This window comes from Dipteris shenzhenensis, chromosome 20, assembly GCF_047967505.1.
Source record: "Dipteris shenzhenensis isolate YYH24624 ecotype China chromosome 20, Dip_SZ_1.0, whole genome shotgun sequence".
NCBI lineage: Eukaryota > Viridiplantae > Streptophyta > Polypodiopsida > Gleicheniales > Dipteridaceae > Dipteris > Dipteris shenzhenensis.
Genome location: NC_141615.1, coordinates 41,433,945 through 41,450,415, shown reverse-complemented (window position 1 = coordinate 41,450,415; position 16,471 = coordinate 41,433,945). Strand labels below are relative to the sequence as shown.

General features: G+C 42.4%; 1 pseudogene; it reads right to left on the bottom strand.

The window, feature by feature from the left end:
* Nucleotides 1-4,640, bottom strand: part of LOC147889674 (phospholipase D alpha 1 pseudogene) — a 31,252-nt pseudogene extending 26,612 nt beyond the window's left edge.
* Between the last annotated feature and the right edge of the window lie 11,831 nt (nucleotides 4,641-16,471).

The following is a 16,471-nucleotide window of genomic DNA, read 5'->3' as shown; positions in this document are numbered from 1 at the left end:
CAAGGGTGCCAAGTGTGGGACTTTGTATCCCTTACATGTATCAGGGGTATTTGATCATGTTGTTGCAATAACCGAGCAGCCAAGCACTTCTTTGTGGCATTGCAGGTTGGGGCACATGAGCCAGAATGGAATGAAACTCTTATGCCGTTTGGGTTATGTACCGCATTTGAGTTTCTCTGATTTTGAATTTTGTGAGCATTGTCTCTATGGAAAGAAGACTAAATCAGCCCATAAAAGAAGGGGAAAGAAAGAGTTTGAAATGCTTGATTTGGTGCATTCAGACGTATGTGGTCCCATGCCTACACGGTCATTAGGCGGGGCTAAATACTATGTGACATTCATTGATGATGCAACTAGGAAAGTGTGGGATTATGCTATAGCTCGGAAGAGTGATGTGTTCTAGGTATTTCAGAAATGGCTGGCCTTGGTTGAGAATCAGTCAGGTAGAACGCTTAAATGCCTACAGACTGATAATGGTGGAGAGTATCTCTCTCATGACTTTCAGCATTTTTGTGATACACGTGGGATTAAGAGGGAGCTCACATCCCCTCATACTCCAGAGCAAAATCCAGTTGCAGAAAAGATGAACCGTACCATTCAAGAAAGGTTGCAATGCATGCTTTCCAATGCAAGTCTTTCTGGTGGTTTTTGGGCTGAGGCAATGAAGACTGTAGTGCATGTGATCAATAGATTACCTAGTAAGAGTTTGGATGGTGGTATTCCTGAAGAGGCATGGAGTGGCAAGAAGCCCTCTTACTCTCATTTGCGTATATTTGGGTGTGAGGCATATGCACATGTGCCAAAAGAGCTTCGAAAGAAGCTAGATCCTAAGTCTAGGAAATGCATCTTTCTGGGTTATGGTGAAAGTGGAGAGATGGGCTATCGTCTCTGGGATCCAGAAGCAAAGAAGATCATATGCAGCCATGATGTGGTCTTCAATGAGAAGAAGATGCATAAGGCACCCATGAGGGATGTGGAAATGAGGAGAATCACTTTCCAGGATGTGAATCCACCTGCATATGTTGATAGGCAGCAAGCTGTCCATGCACCAAATGTGCAAGAAATGGTACCACCAAGTACTCCCACAGGTATACAATCAAGGGTAGATGATGGATCATCTATTGGTGGAAATGATGAGCCAAATGTGGCTAATATGCAGGTGGGACAGCAAGCTGAAATGCCCTTGAGAATATCATCTAGAGTGTCTAGACCACCTGATAGGTTTGTTCCAGGGGTAGACTATGTGATGCTTACTGATTGCGGGGAGCCTTCTTGCTACAGAGAGGCTATGATGCATGAGGATCAACGCAAGTGGGAGTATGCTACATGCAATTAGAGATGAGTTCACTTATGAAGAATAAGACTTGGGACTTGGTTTCTTTGCCACATGGAAAGAAAGCATTGCCATGTAAATGGGTCTACAAAATGAAGGTCACAGGTGATGATGTGCCTAGGTACAAGGCCCGTTTGGTTGCTAAAGGGTTCAAGCAAGAGAAGGGTGTGGACTTTGATGAGATATTCTCTCCGGTTGTGAAGATGACCACACTTAGATGCATGCTTGGACTAGTGGCATTAGAGGATATGGAGCTTATGCAAATGGATGTCAAGACAGCTTTCTTGCATGGGGATTTGCATGAGGAAATTTACATGGTGCAGCCGGAAGGCTTTGAAGAAAAGGGCAAAGAGCATTTAGTTTTTGCAAGCTGAAGAAGAGTCTCTATGGTCTTAAGCAAGCACCTAGAGAATGGTATCAGAAGTTTGATGCTTTCATTCGGTCCCATGGTTTTAGAAGGAGTGAAATTGATCACTGCCTCTACACTAAAAGGGCTAAGGATAATAGCCTGATAATCCTGGCACTATATGTGGATGATATGCTATTGGCTAGCAAGAATACTTATGAGCTAGATGCATTAAAGGCCAAGTTGCATGAGGCCTTTGATATGAAGGATTTGGGACTTGCAGGTCATATTCTTGGTATGCGCATCACGCATGATCAGAGTAGGAAACTCCTTTGGCTTTCACAAAAAGAGTATGTTACAAAAGTATTGCAGCATTTCAATATGGAGGGGGGGAAGGTAGTGAGTACTCCATTGCCTCCATATGTGAAACTGAGTCATACAGATAGTCCCAAATCAGAAGAGGAGAGGGCCATGATGGCTAAGGTTCCTTATGCATCAGTAGTTGGGAATCTTATGTATGCTATGATAGCTACTAGACCAGACATTGCATTTGCAGTGGGAGTTGTTAGCAGGTATATGGCTAATCCAGGAAAGAGGCATTGGGAGGCAGTTAAGTGCATCATGAGGTACATGAAGGGTACCAAGGAGATGTGCATCTGCTTTGGTAAAGGAGACATGCATGTACTTGGGTACACAGATTCAGACTATGCAGGGCATGTGGATAGTAGGAGATCCACTTCTGGTTATGTGTTCACCTTTGCAGGTGGTGCAGTGTCGTGGATGTCTCGCGCACAAAAGTGCATTGCTTTGTCTACCACAGAGGCTGAGTATGTTGCAGCCACAGAGGGTTGCAAGGAGGCTATATGGCTTGATCGTCTAGTGGGAGATTTGGGGATTCATACAGGTGTACCGACATTGCATAGTGATTCCATGAGTGCTATTCAGCTAGCACGGAATCCGGTCTTTCATGCAAAGACCAAACACATTGAGGTCAGGTACCATTTCATCAGGGAGGTACTTGAGGACAAGCGCATAGAGCTTGTCAAGGTTCATACAGATGATAACCCTGCAGATATGCTGACGAAGAGTCTACCTAGTCAGCGGTTTGAGTATTGTCATGTATTGATGGGCATTGGATAGTATGCTCACTGGTTATTCTCCCTTAAAGGCACATTGTCCTTTAAGTGGGAGGTTGTGGGGGTTAAAGGTCACTGTGCCTTAACCCCGGTTATGTACAATACTCAAACACATATATATATGAATGAAAAGGAAGATTAGGGTGGTTCTGCACCCACCAAACTTGTGTGGCTCTCTGTCTCTCTCTCTCGCTCTCTCTCCCTCTTCCGTTCTTGCTTCCGTTGAGAGCACTCTCACAATCTAGGAACTCCCGATCTATGACCATCTGCATCTGAGGTAAATCTGCGGCCGTTCAGTCCTCTCACATTCCAAGAAATGATGGACAACCTAGACATCGGATGGAAGTGAGGGGGTGCCAGTGGTAGCGGCACAAATCACTCTCTCTGATGGCGCAATCAAACTCCAAATCTGCCCCAACTCATGTAAAATGGCTTCATCCAAGGGAATAGTACTCTGGTGCGAACTGAGGAGCTGAAAGTCAAACCAACCAGCACTCGTGGGCAAATCAAAGTCTCCCTGAACCTCAAAGAACAGAAACAGAACGGCCCTACCACTGAAGCTAGGTCGAAGAGTCCTAGGGCAAGAGTGAATCTGTGAGCCGACAATACGATGAACCAAAGAAAACTGAGTCATGCTCATGAGCTGTCTAGCAATCTTGCTATCAAGTAACTCAACTGACTAGCTTTCGCTCCCCCGAGATCGAAAAGCTACCTACGGAGAAATGAGGAATGTGCCCCTCTCTAGAGAGAGTAACAGATCCCAAGTACTCCTCTACCTCCTTTGACCGTCGACAAAATACCGGGAGAAGTTCTAATCGAGTGAGGGAGTCTGTGGAAACCCCTCGAGCCAAAAAGGGCCAAAACATAATGGGCAAATCTCTGTCAACCATCCTGGTCTAGGAGTTAGAAGAGCTGAGAAGGGCTGAGCCATCCTAAATCTGCTCCTGGAATAGGTGAGAGGGAGAGGAAGAATTTGCGACGAGGTGCCTTAAGCATGGGTGACTGATAATCTCGCTCGATCTCGTCCGCTAGGATCTCCCAACCCTCACGCCTATCTAGATACTGAGCGAAATCTATGACCGCACTCGCAAAAGATCTGGATAAAAACCAGGTCCAGTGAAAAGCTGTGAGGACGAGGCTATACTGGGAGGGGTGTCTAAAAGGACACTCCACATAGCAACAAAAGAAAGTACTGTGCGACGGGGAAGAGAAAGAGGTCTCGAGGGAACCTCATACAGGGGCATGAGATCCTGGGACGGGATCTTACCTATGTCATGAAATACCACTCTCTCAATGGACTGCTAGGAAGAGGCATCTGTCACTGTAACTGTAGCCTGAGCAGTCTCCTGCTAGATAACTGTCTTAGTAACCAAAATCTGAACCTCCGGGGTAGTAGTGTCAAGAGTCATTAGATCCTGAGCTACTGTCTCCTGCACAGTGTGAATACCTGCCTGCGGATGGTACTTCGCATCTCCCCTTTCCAGGGTCTCTTGCACGTGTGTCTTGACTCCCTGAGCTACCATCTCCTGCATAGTGTCAAGACCTCTGGATGGTCCTTTGCATCTCCCCTTTCCGGGGTCTCCTGCACATGTGTCTCAACTCTCTGCCATCTATGAGCTCGTACCTGGGGCTGCTTGTACTGCTGACTCTCACTCTGTCCCTGTCTCCTCTGAGCTCTCTGTGAAAGCTGTTCCGTTGGAGGCACCTCCAAGTCCTCTGAGTCCATTGGAGGCTCCCCCGGAGGAGTCTCCTCTCGCTCTGTTGAATGAGTCAAAATAGGCTCAGAGATCCCTGGAGGCTGAGCTGTAGGTTTTGGGTCACTCATAGGATGAGGTGGATCCGGAGTCTCTGATCGAGGCCGACGACTAGGGCAATCCCTAATAAAGTGACCTCTCTTCTGACAGAAAAGACACTAATCAGGAAGACCCTCATACAAAACCCTCTGCTGCATCTGGACCCCATCTCCCGTGGAGTATGAAATCAAAGTAGGCAAAGGTCAAGGAGGGGGGAACTATGAAGTGAGTTTGACCCTCGTAACACCTATACCAGCAAGTGACTAAGCACAGGAAAGTCTAGCACCTGATGGGATGACTGTACCTACCACACTAGCCATATGCTCCACAGCTCTGCCACAAGAGCTGACCTCATCAGGAAGTCCAGGGAAAAGCATCCAAAAAGAGACCTGGCGTGGTCTCGGGGAAGTAGAACTAAAGTGCTTCTGCCAAGGCCACAAATGGATGACTCTGCTGTGAAACTGAATCAGTGAGCTCATAAGTACTCTTTGAGCCTGCTCTATAGACTGAAGGCCAAAAGAAAAGTCCCCTCTGCCAAGCAATCGGAAAACCGTAACTAAGACTCCCAATGAGGCCATGCTGGTGTACACCCAATCACATAACTGTTGGCCTCTACCGGGTAGAAAGCCAATGATGTGCATCAAACGAAAACCCTCCTCTACTACCTCAATCATCTACACAATGTCGGGAGGAAAAGAAACTGTGACTTCAATCTCCTCAGGTTTGGCAATGGGAAAGGCATTAGTGTCCTCCATTGTCTCAACTTGCGATGTCCTGAGGGGAGGAGCTACCTCTGCTTAAAATACCCACCAAGAACTCGCAACCAACCACAAGTAAATCCCCAAAAGCCTGTATAATGAATGCCCCGAACTTCAGCCTGCGTGGTATGAAAAATAGGCCGCTCAATGCTGAAGCAGAAAGCTCTGCCAATGCCTGGAAGCAGCCTAGGAACTCAGCTCCCCGGAACACGAGCAAAACAGCCCCGGAGAGGGCCCTGAAGCAACCTAGCCTGAAACACAAGGGAGGGGCAGGAAATAGCAAGGGAGGGGCTTGAAAGGCAGCTTGAAGGGGTGACCTGAAGGGCAAAGGAGCACCACCAGCAGGGCACGGCCAGACAGTAGGCTAAAGGGGGGGTGCGACGTGTGGCCAGACAGGCTAAAGGGGGGGTGACCTAAGCAGGGCGCTGCCAAGGGAGCCTACGCAGCCAAGGTAGCAAGGCGCTGCCAAGGGAGCTGGGCACGGCCAAGGGAGCAAGGCACTGCCATGGGGCTGGGTGATGGCGATGGGTGGTGGCGGGCAGCTGCAGACTGGAGCTCCTCCAACGATTCAGTATCCTCCTTGTAAGATTAGTTTTAGATCTAGAGAGTTCTTCATTTAGAGAGTTGAGTTCATTGTGAGCTTGAGTGTTTCTTGCTGAGAGAGGAATTTTTGTCCATTCATTCCGTCCATGAGATTGAGAGAAATTTCATTGTGAGAGAGAGCTTCAAAGGTTCAGATTCATAGGGAAAAAGAGTCTCTCTCTTGAAAGAGATCTGAGAGGAACACTGACACTCCCAGCAAGCATGTCCGTGACCTCCTGTTCCCTTGTAACCTGCAACAAACTCCTGGCTCTCTAGGATTCTCCCCAATAGCCTCACCAGCCCATGACTCCTTCCGATGGAAACAGTGAACGTGCCATAGTAGAGCAGCCACCTTCACCTCTGAAGCTCATCCCATAGCGTAGCCATCCATCTCTACACCCGACCTATAGTGCCATCAGCTCAGCTGCTTAAAGCCAAAGGTGTGAACACAGCTGAGGAACTAGTGGAGGTACTGGTGTATAAGGCATCGAGGTACCAAGGGACACCTTCGCTCCATCTCTGCAAGCCACACCATTGCCCATGGCTTTGTCATGTCGCCATCTGATCTCTGTGAGCTCCAGCTTCAGCACACGGACGTCCACTACCTTCAACGACCATAGCACGCCATCTACAACCCTCACAAACTCTAGCAAGGTGCAACACTACAGCCTCCTTCAGCGCCAACGCTGTCTCCAAAGCCTCACGAGCTTCAACGCCCTCTACAAACTATGGCTACAACGATAGCCGACTGTAGCTTCTCCAAGAATCCGCCATGGCTCCAAGTCCACATGGCTCCTACTAGCAGACTTATGAACTCAGAGAGTCTGAGCAATGACCTATTCTCTCAAAGCACCTATGCCTACGATGACAGAACCTGAAAGAAAAAGCTCCTACGAAAGACTCTTTCTGTAGCGCCCGATGACCGATTCGGAGAAGAACGACCCTCTGCATCACCTTCCGTCTTCAAGGTCTCACAGAAAAATGACACGTGGAAGATAAGGTGGTAACCTTTAACTGTGATTAAGTTAACTGTTTGGGTCAGTTGAACCTTGGTACAGTTTGAGTGACTATAGGTTAACTAAACTGGGGTAATAGGCCACCACAGTCCCACCTAAGCACATAGCCCCTACTAAGCACAGTTTGAATCCTGCATGTGAATCCCTGTGCCACATCATCAAGACCCCGTCTTCTTCATAGAATCTTCGACAAGACATAACTTGCAATCTAGGAGGAATTTGCACATGCTCCAAAAACAGAAAGTGATCATCTTTTTGAGCTCTACACGCCTGTCAAATCAAAATAATTGTTAGCAATTAGACACTGACCACCTTAAGTAGCAATGCATGCAGTAAGGGGAGGTGATGGATTTGTAACTCACATTTGACCACCTTGTAGTAGCCAAAGGATCATGGCACCAAGGGGAGGTGTTGAGAGTTGTGGTGCCATGATCACATGTAGAGCAAAGCTATGAGTAAAGGGCAAGTTGCCACATGGCATGGAGGAGATATCCCACATGTGAGCAAGCAAATGGATATAAGTACCCTCACCTGCAAAAGGGAGGTTCATTTGAAGTAATATCAATCAAGCACTTTGCACTATCTCAAGATTCTCTTTATGAGTCCAAGCTAATCTATCTTGGAACCTAATTGACTTGAGGTACATGTCATGAGCACTCTCTTCATCATGTTTCCACATAGGTTCCATCCACCTTAGAGTGCTCCATAGATCCTGAGGCATACATGTTTTCTCAAGATCGCTATGTAGAGAATGCCATTTGCCATTGCCTAGGTCATGGATAGATCAAATGTGCCTGCCTGCTATAGCTATCTATGACGAGAAAGTAGATGATGCAGCTCAATTTGCCATTTGGGCAAAAAATGCAAAAGACAAGGAGCTCAAATTAAAGAAGGCCAAGCCTGACTGCGAGGAATAGGAGCTGAAGGGAGAAACCAACCCCTTCAAAAAAGGAGCAAGAAGGTCCAAGCCTACAACAACTAGGAAGCTCAAATCAAGGAAAGAGGAAGCGACATGAAGAGAGGGGCCGGGCCCCTGAATGAGGAACCAGCCCCGTTCGGGAAAGGAGCAAGGAGGGTAGGATTTGTGGGGACCTTTCCAAATAATATTCGATGGGCACAATAATTTATATGTTACTCTATGTAGGTGCTATTTATGCACGTACAAAGTATCATGCCCATTGGATATGTGCGCGTTCGAATATTACACCTCAGATACTATTTTTTTATGGTTATGCACAACAAACAGGGTTTGGGGCAACTTAGACCATCCAAATCATATATAATATGCATGATACTTTGCACGTGTCTCAAGAAAAGTGGGTTTGAGGCACATGCAAAGCATGGTGCTCATCGGGTATGTATGCATTCGACTAACACACTTAAGAGTGTAGTTTTTGACGTAGTCGTGCATAACACTTTGTGAAAAATTACTTCGACCATCCAAATCATATCCAATGGTTCCAATACTTTCCATGTGCCTCATTGTACATGGGATTGAGTTGTAGAAGAAGTATCATGCCCATCAAGTATGTGTGCATATGTATAACACCCCTCAAAGCGTGTTTTTGGACACACTTAATGGAAAACAAGATTTGTGGTGACTTCGACCATACAAAGCATATACAATAGGCATAATACTTTACATGCACCTAAAAAAAGGTGGGAATGACACATGTACAAAGTATCATGCCCAGCGGGTATGTATGCATGCGACTAACACACTTCAAAGCGTATTTTTTGACAGTGTGCATAACACTTGGTGGAAAACAGAATTTATGGCGACTTTCACCAGCCAAAGCATATCAGATGCACATGATACTTTGCGCATACCTGACAATAGTTTGTATTGATGAATTTTCAAGGTATTATTCCTATGGGTCATGAGCGCATTCGAATAACACACCTCAAATACTATTTTTTGACGGTTGTACATAACATGGTGAAAAATAGGGTTTTTGTAGAACATTTGACCATCCAAATCATATCAAATGGGAACGATACTTTGCACACGCCTCAAAAAAAGTGGTATTCATACACATGGAAATTATCATGTCCATCGGGTATGTACACGTCCAACTAACACACTTCAAAGCGTATTTGTTGACGATTGTGCATAACACTAGGTGAAAAACGGGGTATATGACAACTTTGACCATTCAAAGCATATTTGATGGGAATGATACTTTACATGCAGTGTGCACCTTAGTGTAGGTGGTTTTGACATGCATGCAAAGAATCATGACATTTGGGTATGTGCACACATGAATAACACACCCCAAAGCATGCTTTTGTATGGTTGTGCATAACACTGAATAGAAAATAGGATTTGTGGCTACTTCAACCATACAAAGCATATTAGATGGTCATGATACTTAGCATGTGCCTCAATTTATGTGATATTGATGTGCATGCAAAGTACCATGCCCATCGGGTATGACGTTGTGCATAACTCGGGAGATTCACTCATAGTACAAGGGGGACATCACCTGCGTGCATGAACTTCAAGAAAATCCCCTATATGTGTTCCATGTAGAAAACTAGAACCCCCAGATTTAAGCTTATAAGGAAACCGCCAAAAGCGCAGTATTTGCCCCCCTTCCTTAAATCTATGTTCTTTCTCAATTATTTGGATCACGCCATAAGAAATTTAGATGATATAAATTAGACGATCTTCAAATATTCACCAATTGGTAGTATTCATTTGTTTTCCTACCAGGGACTAAAACTAGTGACAAATGTTTATGCGTGTGTACTTTTATTTTTAGGGGGTAAAACTTGTATTTTTGTAAACCCCTCTCTCTTCCTCCCTAAAGATGTCAAGCCCCCCTACCTTCAATTTAGATTGAGAAAATTTTAAAATGGCCCCACCCCTAATGTATAAGCTTATGCCTCATCTCAAAAACCCACCTATTGTACGCCCACATGATATCATAAATTTCCCCTTATGAATCCCTCGGGTGCATAACACTTGGTGGAAAATAGGGTTTATGGATACTTCAACCAGCAAAAGCATATCCAATGCACATGATACTTTGCATGCACCTCAACATAGGTGGTATTGATGTGCATGAAGTGTATTGTTCCCATCAGGTATAAGTGCATTTGAATAACATACCTTAGATACTATTTTTTGATGATTATATATAACACTTAATGAAAAACAGGATTTGTAGCAACTTCGAGCATCCAAAAAATATTTGATAGGCATGATACTTTGCACATGCCTCCATATAGGTGGGATTCACGCGCATGGAAAGTATCGTGCCCATCATTTATGTGCTCATTCGAATAATACACCTGTGCATAACACTTGGTGAAAATTTGAGTTTGTGGCAAGTTCAACCATCCAAAGCATATCGAATGGGCACAATACTTTGCACATGTCTCAACATTGATAATATTGATGTGTGTGCAAAGTATCTTTCCCATCGGGTATCTATACTTTCGAATAACATACATTAGAGTGCATTTTTTTACGAGTGTGCATAATACCTTACACACACAGGATACTTTACATTCACCTCAACATATGTGGGAGAGGTTTATGCAAAGTATCCTACCCATTAGTATGAGCACGCTTGAATAACACACCTCAAATACTACTTTTTAATGGTTGTACATAACACTTGGTCAAAAACAACGTTCGTGGTGACTTCGACCATCCAAATCATATTTGATGGGCATTATACTTTGCACACACATCAACATAGGTTGGATTCATGTGTGTGCAAATTATTGTGTTGATCAGATACTTTGCACGTACCTCAATGAAACTAGGACTAATGTGAGTACAAAGTATCATGCCCATTGGGTATGTGCACATTCGAATAATACACCTCTAAGCATGTTTTTTGACCGTTGTGCATAACACTTTGTTTAAAACAGGATTTTTGGTGACTTCAACTATCCAAAGCATATCCAATGGGCACAATGCTTTGCACATGCTTCAATGTAGGTGGTATTGATATACATGAAAATTATCATGTCCATTGGGTATGTACGCATTCGAATAACACACCTCAAAGTGTGTTTTTTGACCATGTGCATAACACGGTCGAAAATGGGGTTTATGGCAACTTTCACCAGCCAAGGCATATCCGATGCACACGATACTTTGCACACTCCTAAACATATTATGTATTGAAGTGTGTGAATTTTTTGATTTCCATCAGGTATAAGCACATTAGAATAACATACTTCAAATACTATATTTTGATGGTTGTGCATAACACTTGATGAAAAGCAGGGTTTGTGGCGACTTTGACCATCCAAATCATATCGAATGGGCAAGATCATTTTCACACTCCTAAAAAAATGTGGTATTGACCTTTATGAAAAGTATCATGCCCATTGGGTATGTATGCATTCGACACTTTTGAGCTTATTTTTTGATGCTTTTGCATAACACTTGGTGAAAAACGGGGTATATGGCAACTTCAACCATCCAAACAATATTTGATGGGCATGATATGCACTTTATATTAGGTTGTCTCTTTCTTGACGGTAGTGCATAATACTTGGTCAAAAATGGTAGTACATATTACTTGGTGGAAAATGGGATTTGTGGTGATTTCGTCCATCCAAAGATTATCCAACGAGTATGATACTTTTTCAAATGTCTCCATATGTGTGGGATTCATGCATGTGCAAAATATCATGTCCGTCAAGTAGGTGCACATTTGAATAACACACCTCAAATACTATTTTTTGACGATTGTGCATAACACTTGGTGAAAAATGGCAGTTGTGGTAAATTCGACCATCCAAAGCATATCCAACGGGCATGATAGTCATGTTGCGGTGGTATTAATACGTTAGTTTTAAAACACTATATTAAAACGTTTAAAATTTTTTTAAGTTGCTTTGGGGCGTTGTAAAATGCCCCAGTAGCTATTTTTATCCATAATTAGCTCTGGCCAGCGGTTCTCGGTCAGTATACCTATATACCAGCCGGTATCTTCAGACAACACCAATCGGTATTTCATAATACTGACCGGTTTATAATATACCGACCGGTTTTTATATACACCAATCAATTTTTCTCTACACTGACCGGTGTTTCTCCACACCGGCCAGTATAATTAGCAACATCGATTGGTGTTTAATGACACAAACCGATGTTGATAATGTTATATATACTTGCGTCGTGCTTATACTATTCACAAAATTCGAGATTCCTAGAATATTATGGAGTCTTGGGAAAGACAAGAAGCATAAGAAAGAGGATAAACAAAGCTACAAAGAAATTTATAAGTTTTGTTAGTCCTTCAAGTATGAAAAAGTATCTAGTGCCAGTGGTGGGCTTGCTTTTGCTAGTCGAAATCCACTCGCACTTAGATACTAATTGGAAAATTAGCAATTGCATTACACATACTATTAGGTGAAGAGTAAGTTAGTTGCATGTGACATTATACTTAGCTTTAAAAAAATATATGATTTTGATGTTATGCATGAAGTATATAAGTTGTTACTTGCCTAGATTGTAAACTCTTTGGAATGACTTGTCACTTTGGAATAGGTAGTTGCATGGCTTGGAATTTTAGTTTAGTTTCATAACTTATAGGTGAAGAGTAAGTTAGTTGCATGTGGCATTGTACTTAGCTTTGAAAAAATAGATGATTTTGATTTTATGCATGAAGTATATAAGTTGTTACTTGTCTAGATTGTAAACTCTTTGGAATGACTTGTCACTTAGGACTAGGTAATTGCATGGCTTGGAATTTTAGTTTAGTTTCATAACTTATGATTTCATTCTAGATGCATGAGATATAGTATATGGATACTAGAAAAATTTAGGAAAATGGTAGAGTAGACATTAGTGCATGAAATGATTTACTTTTGGAATAGTTTATGTTTGTGTGTATGATTTTCTTACTTTTAGCATATGTATTTATTTATAAGCATATAACTATACCTAAAGGAAAATTCAATGGGCTGGTTGGAGGTTCGATTAAGCCAACCTGTAACAACTCGTTCATTGATGAATAATATTATACCATGTGTCGGATGGAGGTTCGCTCAGGCCGACCTGGAGCATCTCATATGTGGTTAAAATTCATACTTTATATTATTCAAAATCTACAAACTAGTATCTAAGAGTGATGAGGAAATATTTGACTTTGAGCCCAGTTGCGGGCTCACTTATGCCTACAGTTTTCATCTCGCTCGAAGTCTAGCTAGTTGTGGAGCTCGAAATTGCCGACTCATAGCAACTCGCAAAATTATGTTGCGTATGTGTGGAAAGATAGTGGAATACATAGGTTCACTATCCTTATGTTTTATAGATTATTAGGTGAAACAAATTAGATATGATTATATTACATATGTTTTAATTTGTAGCTTTCATTAGAACTCAAACACCATAGTACATATATACATAGAAAAAAACAATATTGAGGATTGAGGATATTAGGTTAACAATTTCTCCTAGCTTAGAAAGTACTAGTAAAACAATTTCTCATAGCTTAGAAAGTAGTAGTAAAATTATTTATAAGTACTTGTGTAAGTGATGCTAGCTACTGCACTTGTGTGTGTAAAATACCGACATCCGTCAATAGAGCATGATGTTGCGGATGATCATGGTGCAAATAAATGCTTACTTGAGAGAGAGTGGAATGTGGGAAAAGGCAATTTGCCATCCCACACCTATTTCAAGAGGTAGATTACCACATTCACAATCATCCAATTACATCAGTAGGGGACAATACAAGTGCATGATTTCTCTATCTCGAGGTCTAGCAAGCATGCATGGAGTATTCTAAGTCCCTGTTCCAAATAGCCACATTGATTTTGGACGTAGAACTGCAAATGATTCAAGATAATGTGATGTGTCATAGATCCTAAATGATATGGTAGTATCCTGAACATGATTACTAATGTGAATATACATAGAACTTATATAAGTTTTTGTATGTTTCTCTTACAGACTTTGTTGGAAGCATAGCTCTAGAAAAATGAGGAAGGAATCCAACAAAGGCTCGCGAGATTACGTTATGATGTTGCTTGACAAGAAGTGGAAATGCAACTTTTGTCATGAAGAGTACTCAGGCTTCGGCACAAGAATGCAAAAGCACTTCTTGGGTGATAGCAACAAACAGATTGAAAAATGCAAGGGGCCAGGATTTGAGAGAGTTGTAGCCACTCTAGGTGGCCAAATGCCTAAAAGTATGGACAACCAAGTAGATGATATAGTCGCATGTCACCAATCCTCGCCTCAAGAATGTATGCCTGATTATTTACTCACACCTCTAGCTAGTCAATCTATAAAGATGTGCCATCTCAAAGTAGTGATGTGGCCTCATTCACATAGACGGCAAGCTGCTCTATGAAGTATATGGATAGTGGAAAATGTAGTGACATTTCTCATTCACAATCGCATGTGCATCCGTATAAAAGATATTTGGAAGGGTCATTTAGACAACAACATATAGAGAAAGCACAACAAGATGTTTTTGAGGCCATTTATTGCACTGGTTACCCACTAAGCATGGTTCAAAACCTGCATTGGAAGAGAGCTATGGCATCTGTAGCAAAGGTGGGTCCAAGCTTTACGTTGCCCAATGTTGTCCGCAACAACTACTTGGATGCATACTATGAGAGGATGAAACTAGAGATGGAGCAAGTAGCATACGATGGTATTGAGAGAACAGGATGTACCATTGTTAGTGATGGATGGAAAAATGTCACCAAAAGGCCTCTTATCAATATCATGGTAGTGACATTTAAGGGGGAGGCTTTTCATCAATCCATCAACACAAGTGGTACTACCAAGATAGGTGAATACATTGCTCAACAATTGGAGGCTGCAATCCTAGATGTTGGGGAGCATAACATTGTTCAGATAATCACCGACAATGCGAAGACCTGTAAGAAAGTTGGAAAATTTATAAATAAAAAATATCCTACCATTTGGGCATCGCCATGCTCTTGCCATTGCCTTGACCTTGTGCCTAAGGATTGGTATAAATCAACAGAGACTGTGTGGTTCAAAGCCACTATAGATGAAGGAAAAAGATTGGTGTTATACTTCCTCAACCACGAGAGATTGTTGGGCATATTCAGAAACCACCAACCTGTAGAACATCCACTAGAGTTTTTGAAACCTGGCAAAACACGTTTCAGAACAAAAACTATAAAGTTGAACCGTTTGCTCAAGCTATAGGGAGTTGTAAAATGGAGACACTATTCAGTGTAGAAGCTAGCGAGTGGATAGCTGAGTCAATCACACAAAACGCTCGCATTGAAGTCATAGAGATGAAGCAAATGGCTCACATTACAAGCTTTTGGAATGAACACACTATTCAAAATTTTTAGACTTGTGTAAAGTCCAATTTGAGAAATGGACTAAAAAACAGTCCAAAAATTTTGAATATACTAGTAATGTTGTTTTTTGAACTAGATTTGACAACTCAAAACAAAAGATTTGATGATTAAGTACTAAGAACATCAATGCATAACCAAATCTCTTACAAAGGTGGTCTACATAAACATCTTCATAACTTCACAAAAATCTCTTACAAAGGTGGTCTACATAAACATCTTCATAACTTCTTGTGAATTGAGCTACGCCTTCCCGTATGATGAGTGGAACCTCCTTAACTCTAGTTGACAATTGATCACCCTTATTCTTTGTGCGGATTTCTTCTTGGCGTAAGTCATCGGATGCAGAGCTTTCATTCGCATCATCACCTGAGCTAGAATCATCACCCTCAGACTCACTACCCTCGTCTTCGACATTTTTCTCACTTGCCTCTTCTTTGACATTTTCCTCTTCAAAGAAGGTAGTGCAACTGTAATATGTGTCAAAGAACTCAATTTGATGGGGGGTATCAATGACATTTACATTTCTACCTTGGCGTAGCAATTTCTTAGCAGCAAAACCCATTCGATACAATGCTACTTCCCACCCATCATTCAGTAAATTCTTTGTCATCTCTAGTATCACATCAGGATCCATCGGCTTTCTGTAATCCACCATTGCTGCATCAAGCTTAACCTTATTGTCCTCAAAGTAATGAAGCTCGAGAGTCCTTAAAGGAATTTTGATTAGATTGCCACCACCCCTGGATAAGAAGCACATCAAGAAAGGCTGCAAGACTTGAATGGCAGTGCCTTCCAAGGCAGTTATATGATTGGGTAGGACTATACCATGGTACACTTTTGAAAGTAAATACCCAAATGCATATGTTAAACTCGCATACAAGGCATCCCTTTGTGATTTTGTCATGAACAGGACCAACGTTGGTCTTTTCTTATCTGCCATAGGACCTACGATAAACCGCACAAGCTCAACTATCCATGACACTGCAAGGTCTTGCAATTCATCTATGAAAAATACGCATGCCTTCTCCCGAGCATGAGCACTCATTGTTATGAAATGCTCTGTATCAATGCCATTGATGTGTGCAAATTTTGTATCATTGTCTGATAGCAAGATATCATAGGAGAAGTTGAATGGAGAACCATCATCTAAACCACCAATTGCTCTACCTTGGGCAATGGACTGCA